The sequence below is a fragment of the Chinchilla lanigera genome, unplaced genomic scaffold (genome assembly GCF_000276665.1).
Source record: "Chinchilla lanigera isolate Chin_1 unplaced genomic scaffold, ChiLan1.0 scaffold00047, whole genome shotgun sequence".
NCBI classification, from domain to species: Eukaryota; Metazoa; Chordata; class Mammalia; order Rodentia; family Chinchillidae; genus Chinchilla; species Chinchilla lanigera.
In genome coordinates this window covers 10,304,067-10,320,707 of record NW_004955448.1, presented here as the reverse complement: position 1 = coordinate 10,320,707, position 16,641 = coordinate 10,304,067, and the positions used below count along the sequence as shown (strand labels likewise).

The 16,641-nt window shown below is 40.2% G+C and overlaps 1 long non-coding RNA gene across 1 annotated transcript in view; it reads left to right on the top strand.

Annotated features, from left to right (window-relative positions):
* Positions 1-16,207, top strand: part of LOC106149543 — a 59,672-nt gene extending 43,465 nt beyond the window's left edge. The window contains exons 2-4 of the long non-coding RNA XR_001235797.1: positions 12,062-12,134; positions 14,769-14,869; positions 16,085-16,207. This is a non-coding gene — a long non-coding RNA (uncharacterized LOC106149543). The remainder of the gene's footprint in view (positions 1-12,061; positions 12,135-14,768; positions 14,870-16,084) is intronic.
* The last annotated feature ends 434 nt before the right edge of the window (positions 16,208-16,641 follow it).

Sequence of the window (16,641 nt, the reverse complement as noted above, 5' to 3'; positions counted from 1 at the left end):
TTTTGAGGAGCTCCTGTGTTCTCGGCTGGCTTCGTCCTGCACATGTAATTACTTTCCAGCTTCTGCAGCTCCCAACACACACATGCACGTTCACACACACACACATACACACGCAGGCTATGTAAGAGAATTTTTGCAAAATCTAGTTCTAGGGATGAGATGAGTGCACTTTTTGTTTATTTAATTGCATTACTTCTGCCCCTTCACATATAATGCCATGCTTACCTTAAAAAAGCTTCTTTTCAGAGAATAAAGAGAATTCAACAAGCTTAGTGACCTTCTGAAGCAAAGACACTTGCTAATATGATGGTTTCTTCACTACTAGAAAGTATTAAATAATGAACTATTTTTGGTTAGAGATTGAAGAAAATGGGTTCCTTCTATTTACTACTAAATCTAACATTAAAAAATTAGCACGTTTCACTTTGTCTAATGGATGGGCATTTTCAAAACTGTCCCTGTTATTTGTTTTTTAAAAATCAAACATATACAATTCATGCCCCTGCTAGTTCTGAAACTCCTAGAATTTACCCACTCATCTATGCACTAATAAGTGGAAAAATTGAAACATTTTATGTAATTGCTAATTTAAAGACTTGGTGGGCACTGCAGAAGAAAGTGTATTTGAACTGAATTCCCAAACCATAATGACAGATTTAGGATTAGTCATGATCAGGGGTTTTAAAAGTTAATTTCAAGTAGATCTCAGACTTTGTCAGTAAAGTTTGCTGTGTTTGCTTTGGCAGCGCATATACTAAAAATCAGTAAGGTTTTTTTTTTTTTTTTTTTTTATATTTAGCCCAAAGTATTTAGTGGAAAATTTAGATGTGTGGATTGGCAACATGTAAAACTTTAAAAATATACCATGTGTCTATATTAGCATTCTTTCTAGTTGATGAAATTCTAAGAGGTTTTAATGAATCAAAACTGCATTTCTCTGAAGCAGTCAGTGAAATAATTTGTGCATAGTTAGGATAAGAAGGTACTTATGCAGTGTTGATGCTACCAAGATTATTTCCACCAAGCTTGTGGTCTGGAAGGAAGAACATGCAGAATAGATTTATGAGTACCTAAAACAATACAGAAGTGTCACATAGAAGATGGGAAATTTTAATAGAGAATGCTTCTTGGTGTATATGAAGGATTTTAAGAAGAATAGCATTAGGTGAATGTATTCTCTGAGGAAAGTCAAGCTCTAAAAGAAAAAAAAGAGTGGGCCAGGGATATAGCTCAGTGGTACAATGCCTGTCCAGCATGTACAAGGTCCTGAGTTCCATTCCTGGTACCAAAAAAAAAAAAAAAGTGCTATTAGTCATGTGCAAGACTTCAGAATAAAAATTGGCCAATTCTAATATGCTGTCCCTATAACACACATTTTCATATGTAGAATTATCTTTATAGTTTTATTCTCACTATATTAAATTGTCAACATTATTTTTTAAACTATGTATGCATTTCATGTTCATATAAAATCTCACTCTGGAGATAAAAATTGATTAAAAGTTTCTAGAGAGTTATAATTTGTTTTATGCATCTTGCTAATTTTACTCTGTGAAAGGGAATTATCTCGTTTGATTTTGTGTGTAAGCAGTGTGTGTATATGTGAAAAGTGAAACCAATCAGTTATGTAGAGGTGACTTCTTGAGGTTTTTGATCAATATTAGGTCGTCCATCAAGGTATTACAGATGATCACAGCTATAAAGCTGGGTACAATTGCCAACCGTACGGATAAGCATTTATACCTTTTGCCTTTTGATCTATTTTTTTTGTGAATATGGCTTACCTGCTTGTAACTATTATATTTTGAGGCTGCTATTGTATCTCTAAGTGTTTATGCTTTCAAAAAATCTTAGTATTACCTACCTTATTCTGTAAAGTGGCCTATAAGGTAGTCATTTTTATGTTTTCAAATGAGTCTCCTTGCAACAATGTAGATAAACATCTTTTAAAGATTTAAAATCTTTGTATAGTTGTATCTTGGAATTTTAGCCTTTAGGTATTTTGGTGTTTTAGGATTTCAGCATTCAGGATTACGGTGTTTTGGATTGTGTCTCTTGGAATTATGACCCAAACCAGTTTTCCTGTAAGATTTAATTTTTTCAGAGATTCAGCAGGTATCCTAATTATCCTTAATTTTGAATTTAGCATCCACTCATTTAAACCCTCCTTGAAATTTATGGCCCACGGATAACATGTGTACCATCCACATGTGAACAAACCCCCATGTTATGTGAATAACATAAGCAAGCAGCCACATTTCGAGGAAATGCACCAGGTGATTTCCATATTACTTAGAGGGAGCCAGGGTTTTCTTTTTTTCTTTTTTTAAACTGAAGAGCCAGTCCATGCTTGAATGGCTTTTCTGGCAGCAGTTATTGAACCTTAGTAGTTACTGTATGTTTTTTTGGCATTTGTTACTTAGCATGGGAAAGGCAAAGGGAAAGGGAAGAAACTACTATTTATTTAGAGCTTACCACTTACTAGACCTTTAAAATATGTTATTTCACTTGGAGGTGAGCCTCCAAGTGAGCCTCAGAACAGAACAGTGAGGTGACTACCTTAAATATGACTGCATTTGAGGACAGGGCTTTCCTTCTGATGAGCCTTCTTTTGCCAGTATAAGGCACCTAGTGTCTCCTAGCAAAGCCTGCCGAACAGGGTTTGGATAACGTGGAGTTGTACTAAGACAAATAAATAAATTGGAAGATTTTGTCAAAGTGCAGCTATGACAGGTCCAAGGAGGAAAAGAAAGAGAAGACATAAGTAGCCAGAAAGAAGGGAAACTTTACATAAACAGATAAATTGTAGCATATAATTGACTCAATAGAATATTGTTCACGAACAAAAACATGATGCCTTTGAAAATGCTAAGATAATGTGGGCAATGTTTTTGGCATATCATTAAGTAGGAAAAAAATCCTATAAATACAATTTTTTGTCCATGCTGTGACTGCAACTATATGAAAAGTTACAGTACATGGGAGCAGAAAGTGGAAGGAGATATTTAACAATGAAAGTGAATCTTAGGGTCATGGACTCACCAAAGACTTAAAAAAATTCTATTACTTACAATGATATTAGTTTTACAATGAGGTAAAATAGAGAAATTTCCCCTGAGAACTTAATTCTCCCTTTTTTTTCATTAAAAATATTTTCCTCTTCCTTCTCCCTGAAAGCTCAGATCTTGCAAGATTACAGTGACTAGGAAAATGCTGCAACCCACACTCACTCCCCAAACCCTCAAGAGAGGAATTTCTGAAAACACCGTGCATTCCCCACTTGCTATAGGAACAATAACACCCTGTGCCCGATACATGCTCTGTCCCTGTAGCTCAGTGGACACCGAAGAATCTGCCAGTGGTCATTTCTTGATGTGCACAGTGCTTTGTTGCTTTTTTATTTTTCATGAGTACATGTTTGCAGCAGATAATGTTTACTTTCCTTGTGTGGGTTGGTACATGCATATAAGATGTCTTAATTGCTTTCTTCATCTCCTTCACCTCCTCTTTCTCTCCCTCCCTCCATTTCTTGATTTCTTTTTTCCTTTGACAAAGATCTATCTCTTTAGTTGGTACTATTTTTATTTTGCTTTTTATTTACATATGAGGGAAACCATGCAATATTTCAGCCTGTGTGTCCCACTATTTCACTTAAAATTATAGTCTTAGGTGCATCCACTTTTCTACAAATGAATCACGTTTATCTTTCTTTATGGTGGAGTAGTACTCCGTTTCTCATAGACACCACAATTCCTTTACACACTCATCTGCTGAGAGGCATATAGATTGTTTCCAAGATTTAACTATTATAAATTAGGCTGCTGTAAACATGGCTATGCATATATCACTGTAATATGAGATCTTTAACTCTTTTGGGAAGATACCTGAGAGGGGAGTAGCTGGGTCAAATGAAATTTGTAGTTTTAGTTTTTTGAGGAATCTCCATAGCAGTTTCCATAGTGACTGCAGTAGTTTACATTCCTACTAACAATGTAGAAAGGTTTCTTTACTCTACAGCTTTACCAGCATTTATTATTATTTGATTTCTTGATGATAGCCAGTCTTTCCGGGGGTAAAAGGGAATCTTGGCGTTGTTTTAATTTGCATTTCTCTAATGGTCAGTGATGCTGAACATTCCTTCATGTACTTGTTGGCTTGTTCTACTTCTGAGAAGTGTCTATTCATTTCAGTTGCCCCTTTCCAATTGATTCTTTTATTGGGGGATGTCTAATTCACTTGAGTTCTCTGTATATTTTAGATGTTAGTCCTCTACCTGAGGAATAGCTGACAATTTTTTTCTCATTCTGTAGGTTGTCCCTTCACTCTTTTGCTGTGCAGAAGCCTTTTGATTAGATGTGATCTAATTTCTTGATTTTTGGTACTATTTCCTATGCAGCTGGGGTTCTATTAAGAAAGTCTTTGCCTATACCTATGACTTCAACTTATTTAACCTGTTTTATCTTCCAACTGATTAAATGTTTCTGTTTTAACATTTAGATCTTCAGTATATTTTGATTTTAGATTAGTCCACGATAAGAGATATGAGTCTGTTTAAATATTCTGCATATGGATAGCTGGTTTCCCCAGCACCATTTGTTAAAGAGGCTATCTTTTCTCCAGTGTATGTTTTTGGTCCCTTTGTCAAAAATCAAGTAGTTGAATGCACTTGCAGTTGTTACTGCATTGTGCATTCTGTCCTTGGTCCGAATGTCTGTTTGTGTACCAGTACCATGCACTTAGTAATATACAGTAACTTCGAATTTGGGATTGTGATGTCTCTAGCTTTGCTCATATTACCAGGATTGCTTTTGCTGTTCTGGGTCTCATTTGGTTCCATATGAATTTTAGGATGGTTTTCTCCAGTTCTGTAAAGAATGCTATTGAGAATTTGACTGGGATTGGTTTATGGATCTCTGGCTGTAGCACTTCAGGCAAAGTGACCAGCGAGTGCAATGGCCTTGGGCTACAAGTATAGCTGTTGTGATGGAAGAAGGGATCCTCGGCCAGTGAGGCATGAGTAGGTGAGATGCGTGATGAGCAAAATGCTGCCTCTCAGAGGATAGAGGAAGGCTCACTAAAGGACAGGACAGCAAGGGACACTTTCTAAATATGGGCTGAAGATGTTGAACTTTCTCTGAGTAACACTCCTCCTCCGTTGTGTTCCAGTATGCAAGACTGGAAGGAATTGCCCTTCCCTAAATGAGATAATATTTTATGATGATGATCCCCTTACTCACCTGCAAAATACCAGACATAGCTCCTCCAGATTCCCCTTCTTTCTCTCAAAAACTATTAACTAAACTGCTCCCCTCCTAAATTAGCTAGACATAGAGGTAAGCATTCCCTGTTCTTGACCAATGGAGACTCCCTTGGTGACAAAAGTGATTTCTAACTGCAAAATCACTTCAAATACAACTTTCCCGCTCCTCCCTACAAAGTCTAAGGAAAACCTACCTGGCCAAAACGTTGTAATCTTTAGATCCAGAGTGCCTTTCGATTGCATTTGGGAAGAGAAAGTAAATTTCCTCTTGCTCCATCGCTGTCTTTGAACAGGGATTGGATGCATTATAAACCCATTTGAAAATTTTTTTCTCTTATAACACGTTTGCTAACAAACCTCCTCTAAATTTGAAAGTAAGTCTCTGGGGCTAAAAAAAGTACTTTCTTGCAAATTTGGAGAAACAGAGACATTTATAGTTCAAACTTTAATATATCCTAAAGTTGTATTCCATGAGAATTAAATTTGAACTTAGAGAAAGTAGGTCATCAGTAGAATTCTTTGGGCAATGGTCACTATTGAGGATGTTTCTCCTCTGTTTTGCCACCCAGTGTAATTGATTTAATAGCTGATTGTGTTTATAATTATTTTCTCTTAATGTGATATTTCACTATACTGATCCTAATTATAAATAGAAAAATTATAAATTTAAAAGTGTATTTTATAATGTTAATAAGTAAAATTGTAACCAATAAAAAGCAAAAATTCCTATCTATCTCTTTCCCCAAATGTGCCTTTAATAGCTGGCAGCTGAAATTATTCAGGATGTTTAACTAGAGCTTTTGAAATAGTCAACCCCATTTGAAATGAAGAAGTTGATTATCAATCATTCATAGTTTAGCATCAATTAGCCTTTGCAGGCTGCATTTCTTTTGCTTAAAAGAAATTGTCTTTAGCATAGAAGTGGGACTTTGTAACAGAGTTGTTTGTTGAGAAAAAAAGATAGTCTATAGCAGTGCAGGCTTGGGCAGCATACCATGTAGCGAAAACACTGGGTAGCTAGATAATAGCACAGAAGGTACAGGTTCAGAGAGAAGAGGTGCACACAATAGACAGATAAGATTTATTCAGACATGTTCCTCCTCCAATTCCTAGAGTTTCACAGGTTTATGAAATAACTAAAGTGAGGGAGATGCATCTGATAAATATCCTTTCAAAGCTGACTTTAAGCAACAGCAGATGTGCATAGCAAGAATTTTCTGTGCTCAGAATAACTGATAGATTGAGGTGTATGAGCAGTCAGGAAGCAGTGAAATAGATCAAGCAGTCCCAAATGGTGTTATAAAAAGAGGGTCCCACTAGTGCTGGAGATTTCCCTGGCCATTCCCATTTCTCTAACAGTGGTGAGTCCCAGGACAAGGGTAGACATGGAGGCCCATATACCATATGTCTAGCCATTTAGAAGCTTTCAATCAAGCTAGTGAACTGTTAAATACATACATTCATCTTTCCGTCCTAACGAACACACTATTATAAGAACCTGGACTGTTAAGTTTAAATTTAGAATTCTTACACTATCCAGAGATCTGCATTGGAGCAGGGCAGTGCAGGACGCTGGTTCCTTGGTCCTCACCCTGCACAATGGAGACTTGCTATGCAGCTTGGAGTGTGACTAGGAGATGGCAGAGATGAGCCTCTGTGGTGCGAGCCCTTCTTGTTGGGGCTGGGTTCTGCGCTGTTGGCAAGTAGAATCCCGCAGCAGTCTTGCTCTTCTGGGTGCATAATGGGTTTGCTTTTTACATAGTATATATGTGATAAATTGATTTCATTCCACAGTGTGGACCTAGTTCTTCTAAAGGAGTCATTACTGTCTGTACAAATTCTGAACTGAACGACTTCCTTTGGGTTTTAGGAAAGGCAGGTGGCTGAATGATCATGGCGACTGGAACACACTGCCCGAGTAGCAGCTTCTCGGACCTTCCTGCCCAGTCCCGTTGTATGCGGCTAACAAGTGACCCTTCCCATAAGCGCCCCACTTGTCCTTCTCCTGCCCCCTTGGCACATGGCTTTTAAGGGTTAGTCCACAGCTAGAAATACTGGTAAGGTCTTTGCTTAGGTAACTCCGTGTGCTAAAGGTATGCCTCCTTGAACACTGGACGTTTCAAAGAGGCTCTGCACTAGGTTTTTGTTCTAAGGGGTTAAAAGAAAAAAAATTATCTCAATCTAGGCCACGTTGACAATATTCTATGTAGTGGAAAAGAAATTTCCTCACAATGGGGGATCACTAAAGCATTCACTCTGACAGCGAAACAGACATTTCACAAGTGCCCAATGAGTTTCATTTGCTAAATAGTAATTAGCTATGATTTAAATAGAAGATTATTTCAAGAACTGAACAGAATAACACTGTTTATGTGCAGCATAATCTGAATAATTGATGGTTCTCAAACAGTGATGCAGATAGAGGGAGCTACCATCTGCTTCCCTTGGAAGAAGCTTTTTCAAAGGGAGAACTATAAAGGGTAAACCCTTTTAGAACCTGGTGCTCCTGCCGTATCCCAAGAAACGTATCCATTCCATATGCAGATATGCTCAGACTTGCCTCTCAGTTCTTTGCCATGGACAGAGGTGGGAGAGAATTACTGCTCTTTGCATAGCCTTTCATTTCCAGGTAGGAAGGCCTTCTACTTTCTCCCTGACGGGCCAGGAGGACTTTTGTGAAAGTAAAACTGGCACTACTTCAGAGTGAAGTTGCTTAGAACTGTTGGTGTTCCTCAATTTCCCTCACTAGAGCTGTTCAAACACACGACCTTGTCCAGACCGGGTTCACGCGGGCTGAAATCACTCTTTTCCAGCTTTTGGTTAAAGAGTCCCAGAGATTGCGTGGTGCTGCATACCGTGCTCCTCCTCCTTAAGGCAACTATTTTTAGAGTGTGAGAAACAAAGACCATGATTTGCGTTACACTTACGCTACTTTACTCATCGTGTTTCTTTGGGGATGGTGTCAACCTCTGCTGCATTCATCCCTATGAGTGCTTCAGGGAAGCGCTGCAGTATGTCTGTAGCTGCAGTTTTCTTAATTTACAGAGCCACAGAAAAGATGGGGCTTTCCAGAGCATAGAGAAGCTGCACATTCCTTCAGTGCTGGTCAAGTCAAACCAAGTTCACTACGTCTGCCTCAGGATGTTTAAAGATACACAAAGCAACTGCCTCTCTATAATGTTCTTCGCTTCTACTTCTGCCCTTGTCAAAGCCCTGAAGGCAGACTCCGCAGTACAAACCCCTGTCTGTGCCCGGGGCTCCGTCCCAAGCTTGAACTTTCAAAGACTCCCTGGATTTCCAGTTGTGTCTAGTTCTCCTGCTGAGTATGCCAGGCTTCGACACCAGGAATCAAGTGCATGGGCACTCTCCTTGGGCTGCCTTACTGCCTCGAGGGGCAACTTCTGTAACGACACCAGTCCTCCAAGACTCTGTTCAACCGCAAGTATGGCTTAAGCTTAGAAGCCTCTTTCTGAGGCTTCTATCCCATATTTTATCGAACATCAGTGATGGTGCCTTGTACCTACTCAATGACATAAGGAGGCCTCTGCAAGTTACATTTCTGTCCGTATGCAGGGACAATGGCAAGGGAATGACAAGAGTGAGTGTGTGGGACGACTGGGCCACAGAGGGTAGGTTTTGCAGAAGAGTTAGATTTGGGACTGGCTTTGAAAGATAACGAAAGCATTTTGGTCAAACTGTATAAAGAAGCTATTTCAGGTAGGTGGGCTGAGCTCCTTGCAAAGAACTGGGAAATTAACTTCACAATTCCAAGCTCTGAGGTGCAAGGAAGCCAGAGGGTGCAGTACACAGTTACTGTCTTCAGTGCAGAGACTTTGTTCATTATAACCTTGGGCCCAGCACAGGGCCCAGACCTGGACAGTATTTGGTAACTATTTCTTCACCGAATGAGTGCTAAATGAGACCCGTATGTGGTGTCTTTTATAATAAGTCATTGCCTGGTGAGAAATAGCATGTGAAACAGTAAGTCACTTTCTCCCTGAGTTGCCCTCACTGGTGAGGTGGCTCATGTATTTCTGAAGATACGCCTTATTCTTCTCAGGAAGGAAGGGTTTTTGGTGAGGCTTTTTGCCTTCTAGAAGAAAATCCTGTCTGCTGGTCCTTTACAGTTGCCTCCATGAGAATTTTCTAAAGTTTTTCCTTCAAGGAACGCACAGTCTCTCTGACATCACTGATAAAGATATAAAAGCAGGTGAAAAGTTGCCAAATCAGGCTTAATTATGCCTTTTTGATACATTTACTCAATTTCACAAAGCTACTGTGAAATATGCATACCTGGGAAGTAGCCTATAGCAGCATTAGGGAGTCTTTGGTGTGACTATTAGCTGGGTAGTGGGGAAGAGCTTTGAAGGGCGGGGACAGTAACTGAGCAGGACCATGCTCAGGGCTAATGCGCAGCTCAGCTGTCCTCAGCTTGCCGCGACTTTGTGCCTTACTGTGCCCAAACACAGACTCTCATGCAAACAGATCGCTTTTCTGTGAAGGCAGTAGCTTAACTAAGTCAGACAGACAGCGCACCAATGAGAACCAAGTGGCGGAAGAGAAAAGGTGTTTTTAACGTATATTCTGGACACTTCGGTGCTTATGTATTGAGAAGAGGCAGGAACAATCAGCGAGAAGCTGATCTAATGCTACTGAGCAACCGGAACAATAAACAACAGAAGGCAGGTTTTTGAGAATTTTGTTTTACCTGGGTAACAAAAATAGCACACAGTTTCTGAGCATCTCTGTCTTCCCACAACTGTGCACGGGGGCCTACAATTCACACCATCTCGCTTTTAATACTACGGGCATCCTCAGGGTTGACTATGTATGAGAGATTACACTGTGCACTTTCATTTATATTTGTTTCTAATATTTATAACACCCTTACAAGTACGGCGCTATTTATTTTCCTTTTCAGAAGCAGGAATCTGAGGCGGGTGAGGTTAAATATTCCAGCAAAGTGTTTCACAAAGCAGAGCTGCTCAGCCTTGGCACAGATAACATTGTTTTTTGTGAGGTGAGGGTCTGCTCTCTGCGTTATGTGATGTTTAGCAGTAGCCCAGCCTCTATTTACTAGATGCCAGTAGAACCATACCAGCTGTGACAACAAAAATATCTCTGGACATCGCCAAATATCCCTGGGGAGGGGAGAGTTAAAATTGCCACCAGTTAGGAGTAAGTGGCTGCCCTCTACTGTGAAGTCAAACCTGTTTATCTTCAAGGGCAACTCTTTCCTTTGCTACACACTGATGTGTGGACGGCGGCACTTATAAGAGCGGACTGTCTTGCACAGTGGCAGAATGATCCAATGTACTCCTAGCTGTCATGGTAATTAACGTCATTTTAAAGTCAAGGAGCATATAGTAACTGCTAATATTTACTGGGTTTCCTGTGTCCCAGTGGTTGGCCAAGTGCCTGACACTTGTTTGCTCATTTGACTGTCTCCACAGCCTTGTGAGAAATGACATGCCAGCAGTCTTACCACAAATAAAGTAGACTTAGAAGAAGGAATTTGCCACTCCAGCAGTAGGAGAGCAATGTAATAGTTAATAACTTTTCAAAGTTCAATTCTGGAGTCCTTGTGAGAAGTCAGAGTTTAGTGCCATCTGAGGTTTCAATTATCTGCAACTATGAAATGTACCTGCTTAAGCTTGAGCTTTCAGTGAAGGATTGTTCTGAGCAATTTCCACGGAGTGAACTAACTAGCTGATGTGGTGGTGCATGTCTTTGGGTACCAAGTGCTCTCATAGGGTGGAATTTCACGTCAGTCTCTCCTAGAGGAATGTGTGGAACCTCCCAGGAAAATGGAATGAGTTTAAAACAAGCGTTGTACATTTCTCACTCTTGCTTCCTCAATACTGTTTCTCATAAGAAGCCATGAATATTAAAAGTGTTTTCTAAATCAAAGATGTAGTCCCAGAAAAGAAATGTGATTGTGCACTCTTTGGTTGGAAGCAATGACTTAGTAGTGATCAAGAGAAGAAATGAAATCCAGCGTCAGCAGAAGGCATTGGCCACCTTGCTCTAAGTAAAAAAAAAAAAAAAATAGTCTGGCTCAAAAGTTGGTCTAGTAAGTTAGTAATAAACTGAACTATATTATGATTCCACACAGAGAAGCATTCCAACTACAGATCAATGAACTGTGCTAAAAACTTTACTGAGTATATTTTGGGGGTTGGCTTGTGGGATATCATGATTTGAACAAGGAACAGTGAGAGAGAAGAGCTTGAGAGAGCAGGAATAGGAATACTAATTGTCAAGCAGAAGTCACTTGACTATAAGACGGAGGGCACGGGACCATAAACAGGAATCAGTGAGGAAAAGAAGCTAAATACTAGCCAGTGTTCATAGAGGACTGTACACTAAGTGTTTTCCTGAGGCTTCACTATGCTCATAAGACACCCACCCTTCCATAAGACTGAATGAGTCAACTGAGCATAAATGGAATTAATAGACCATGCAGGAATGTATGGTGGGACTTTGTTGGGGGATGGGACTGGGGGAAACTTGAAGTGTCGGTATGGAAGAGCTTTCAGGGAACACAAAGACTTATATGGGGTTTGAGGCTCTGCACAATCTGCTTCTTTGGAAGCAGCAGGCCCGCAGATAAGTGTCCTGTTCAGTTTTCTGGCATCTTGTATGCAGAAAGGTTCCAGGCTTGCTTTAATGCTCTATTACTGCCACCTTAAAATTCTTAATAAATTTTGGACAGTGCATCCTGTGTTTTCATTTTGCATGTGAATGTGCAAATTATTCAGCTGGTCATGGTCAGCAGCTTTATCCAATACTCTTTTGCAGTGTGGCATGTCTTCATTACTTCAGGATGCCAGAGGGGATGGAGTTGCTTAGGAAGAAGCCCTCAGTAACTCAGGTGCGTGCAACGACACTCTACTAGCCCTACTTAGCTGAAAACAATGAAATGTTCTATTTCTTTAATTCTAAGAGTCCTTAAATATGGCACTCCATAGGCTTAGTGGCAGCTTCTTTTTTTCCATACATTAACTTTTCAGACAGAATATCCACTCCATAGTGATTTAAGAAACACTATACCATGTAACAAAGAGAAAAGGGTATCTTGGTATGGCGGAGATACAGTTGTTGATGGACATTCATCAATCCTTAGATTGAACTTTGGACAGAAAGAGAAAGCATTCATCTTGCCTGGTTGATCTTTCTTCAGTTCAGAGAATTTTCAGGGTTGTTTAAATCCCACTAAAAATCTCAGTGAGATTAGTTGAAAGACAACTAGTTGCAAGCAACATGAGGTGCAGGCTCTGAGATCTAAACATTAGTGAGAAGAAGCCCTTTGGGCTTCTCCTTGTGGCGGGTTTGTTTATTCTGCTTGTTTTAAGTCAGGCCTAACAGCATTTTTTTTTTTTTTTAATTTTAGAGAGAATAATAAAAAAGAACAATAGCAAAATACCAACAACATAGACAAAGCAAAAACAATCAAAAATGATACAGTTAATTCCTATCATTTTGTTCTGAAGACCTAACAATCTTAGAACCTTCAGTAGCTGAAAGGCAGACAGAAGCATTTGTGTACCCAAGAGTATGACTCTGAGAAAAGTATAATGTCCCTTTCCCAGGTACAAAGTTTCCCTACATCAATTTTCTTAGATATTTGATCGACACATCCCACCTAGCAAATGTTTCCTTGGCTGTCCACAGTTCCTGGCTGATACATCTCTCTTCCCCAGAGAGCCCTTTACCAAGGAACTCACTGGTGATAGTAGACACTGACTTACCCAGATACCCTGTGATAGGCCGGGCACTATCTTCCTCGCATATATCTCTTACCAACTCTGACTTGAAAAGATGGACCATAGCACTTCTTCCCAGGGCTTGCAGACAGAACACAGTGAGTTACCTCTGAAAAGGGACTTAGCATTTGCTCTTGATGTCCAGTCATTAAAAATGCACTGAACCATAAGCTGGACATTGAATTCAGAGTCATAGATTGTCTAATACTTTTCTATGTCCATCGAAAAAGACTTTGATGAACACCTCCTACACACACAGTACAGTTAGGTGAGTGGTTGGGAAGAATCTGAAGGCAAATGAAAGAAGTCTCTGACCTCAGAAGTGAGGTGAGTGATGGTTTTTAATCTGGAAGAACAGAAAAGAACTGTGTATATAAATCTATGCCAATGAAGCCTGTTGTCTAGTTTCTGCTTCCTATAAACTACTCACTTCACATCACTACGTAGATATATCACTTCACATCCACCTTTGAAACCTTCTTATTGATCAGGTCCAGTATTTGTACAGTGAGATGAGCAGAAGGCTGCCTTGTACATACTTGACAATGAGGATGATAGTCATGATTTCCTTCTTGCTTCCTATTGTGTGGCTGTTGGAATGAACCTTGCTTTCTTCAAGTTCCTCTAAGAAGAAATGTAAAACTGTGGTGATGTTCATGAAGGAGAAGAAGAAGGAGAAAGAGATGGAGAAGGAGAAGGAGAAGGAGAAAGAGAAGGAGAAGGAGAAGGAGAAGGAGAAGGAGAAGGAGAAGGAGGAGAAGGAGAAAGAGATAGAGAAGGAGAAGGAGATGTGGAAGGCAAAGGAGGAGATGGAGAAGGAGAAGCAGAGAGGGGAATGAGGAGGGAGAGGAGGAAGAAGGAGGAGGAGGAAGGAAAACAAGAAGAAAACAACTCCAGGAGACTACTTTTCAGCATTTCCTGTTTCTGGCACTCTTCTATGTTTGAAACACCATTTCTTACCTTTGTAACACTACAAAGTAGTTAGTATTACCTTCATTTTCCAGAGGAAGGAATGGAATGTCGGAAGGTTAAGTAGCTTGCAGTGGGGGTAGGGCAGGAGTTCAGGTTCAGACTGCTTTCAGTACTCAGCTGCAGTCCCGCAGCATGGTTGCCTGGCCTCTCACAGCCCCCTCCCAGGATTAAAGCTCCGGTCCTCCGGGAGCACCAAGGAAAAGGGCCCGAGGAAAGAACCAGACTGCGTTACTTGGAATGGAAATTGGCAAGTGCTGGGGTAGAAGCTACTGTCTCCTAAGTGGTTTTTTCTCTTAGGTAAGCATTAGCATTCTGAAATAGACAGAACACACGCTTGTAAAATGCACAGTGACATTTTTACTTGAGAAGTCTAAAGGCACAAAAGAAGGAAAAGGTAGAAATAAGTTCTCTACTTTAGAAAGAAGCATGAGAAAGGATGTCAAGGGTAAGGATTTCTGGAAAATTATGTCATTGCCTGAACTGTTTAGCTACTCAGCTCTGTCTAAGGCACGGGAACCTGAGCTCTAACACCCTTAGCAGGTTACCCCCACAGAGTGCATGACCTTGACAACTCTGTTCTCAGGGCCGTTGCACAAGACAGGTGAGGTCAGTGAGATATGTCGCCCAACCACTGCTTCAGGTGTTTTAAATCCTGGTGAGTATCCAGTCAGGTTTCTAGAAATCTGCACATTAAATTTAAGGCAGTTAAATTTAGGGAAGGCAGCTCAAGTTTGGTTAAAATAACTGTTGTGAATGCCTGCTGTCCATAGGCATGAGGGATTCAAGAAAACTCAGGCTGTGGGAGCTCACTGATTCAACCAGGTCAGCCCAACACTTGTGGTCCCACTGCAGTGAAGGCCCATGGCCATTGGTAAGCATCTACACCAACAAAACTTCTTTTTGAATAGCTTGGACCCAGGTCCTCGAAATGACCCTTCTTTATCTTTTTCCTTAAAGAAATGTTGTTAAGATTGTGAAATAAAGGGGCTGGGGATTTAGCTCAGTGGCAAAGCGCCTGCCTGGCAAGTGCAAGGTCGTGAGTTCCGTTCTCGGTACCGGAGAAAAACCAAAAAAAAAAAAAAAAAAAAAGAAAAGATTGTGAAATAAAATAGCATTTAAAAAAGAAACTAGAATAAAATGATGCTCTCAGAGTGTAGCAACCATGCACGGTAAGGGGAAGAGCTGGGTGTGTAGCTTTTGTGGGCTGTGTGTGTCTGTGCATGTGTGCTGGGATGTGGTGTAAAATACATGTCTCACGGGGTCATGGCTTGAAAAGTTGGCAAAGCACTGCCGTAAAGGGGTCCTCTAGCCCTTCTTCCTCATCTCTTCCCTTTCGCTAGTCAGATTCTATTATGGATCCTTCCCCTTGCAGGGAGGACTCAGCATTTCAAACACTCCTGCCTTCCCCAGGCCAGTTGACTCATGGCTGGGCTTTGATTGCTGTATGTCCACATGCCCATCCCTGGCTCTGCCTCTCCACACATCCTGAGGTTCCTGGCCCAAGATTACAGCCTGGATGAACCACTGGATGCCCTGCTCATTCATGTAGAGTGGCTCAAAAGCCATAAATGCAGGTTTTTTCTGCATGTGTAGTGAAATCATTGCTAACTTAATAGTTATTTCTTTTCAGTGTGCCTGACTGGTTTCATAGCGAAGCTTTAAAGAAAAGCAAAGGTTTGCCAGAGAGGGCACAGTCTGGGCCTGTGAGGAGCTAGGAAACCAAGGCTGCACATTGCTCATGATTTCCCTAGAAGTCTCCTTCACCTGGCTTCCTCGCCCTGTCTCCTCAGCATCCTTTGATCATAGTGTTCGCATCTGTTTTGGGCATCTCAGTGCATAGCTCTGACTTTTGATCTCAACCACAAGCTCCAACTCCCTTCTTACCACCTCAGACTTTGGTAAGGAGGCTAATGTTTGTAGAGGGCTGTCCATAAACCAGACACTGTGTTAACACACACCTCTGCCATTATTCCACACTCTCCTAGCCAGACCAGGGAGTAGGTGATGATTTACTCTTTTTTTTTTTTTTTTTTTTTTTTGTTTACTCTTTTTTTTTTTTTTTTTTTTTTTTTTTTTTTCACACAAGGAAACTGGAACCATGCTATGTAGCTGGCCCAAAGTATGTGAACCTGGCTGGATGGCTGATGAACTTGCAACTGGGACAGGTATTAAAATTCTGCCTTCCCGCCCTAGTCTCATTATTGTTGCCTGGCCAGGATGTTAACTTTGTGATGATATATTCCTCTAAGGATTGTGTTTCAGGAAAAGGGGTTGTGTTCCTAAACTTTTGGTACTAGTTTTTATCTACTGGCTATGAATAATATAATTTTGCACTGGTTTCTAGGGAGCTTAAACATAATGTTTGCATAATAAATATGTTAATCCTATAACTGGCATTAATTCTCCTTTTCATTGCTTCAATCTTTCCACTGTATTTATGTGAGCATATATGCATGTAAATATAACTATAAACCACCTCCAATTTGTCACAAGGAAGAAAATATACACACCATTGTATTCTTTCAGAAAGATCCTTAATTTTTTTTAGCAGATGAGAATATGAATTAATGAAAAGATGGGTTGATAATGTCATTGTATAAAATGATATATAGTAGGGTCTCCTTGCATTTTACTTTAGAAGAA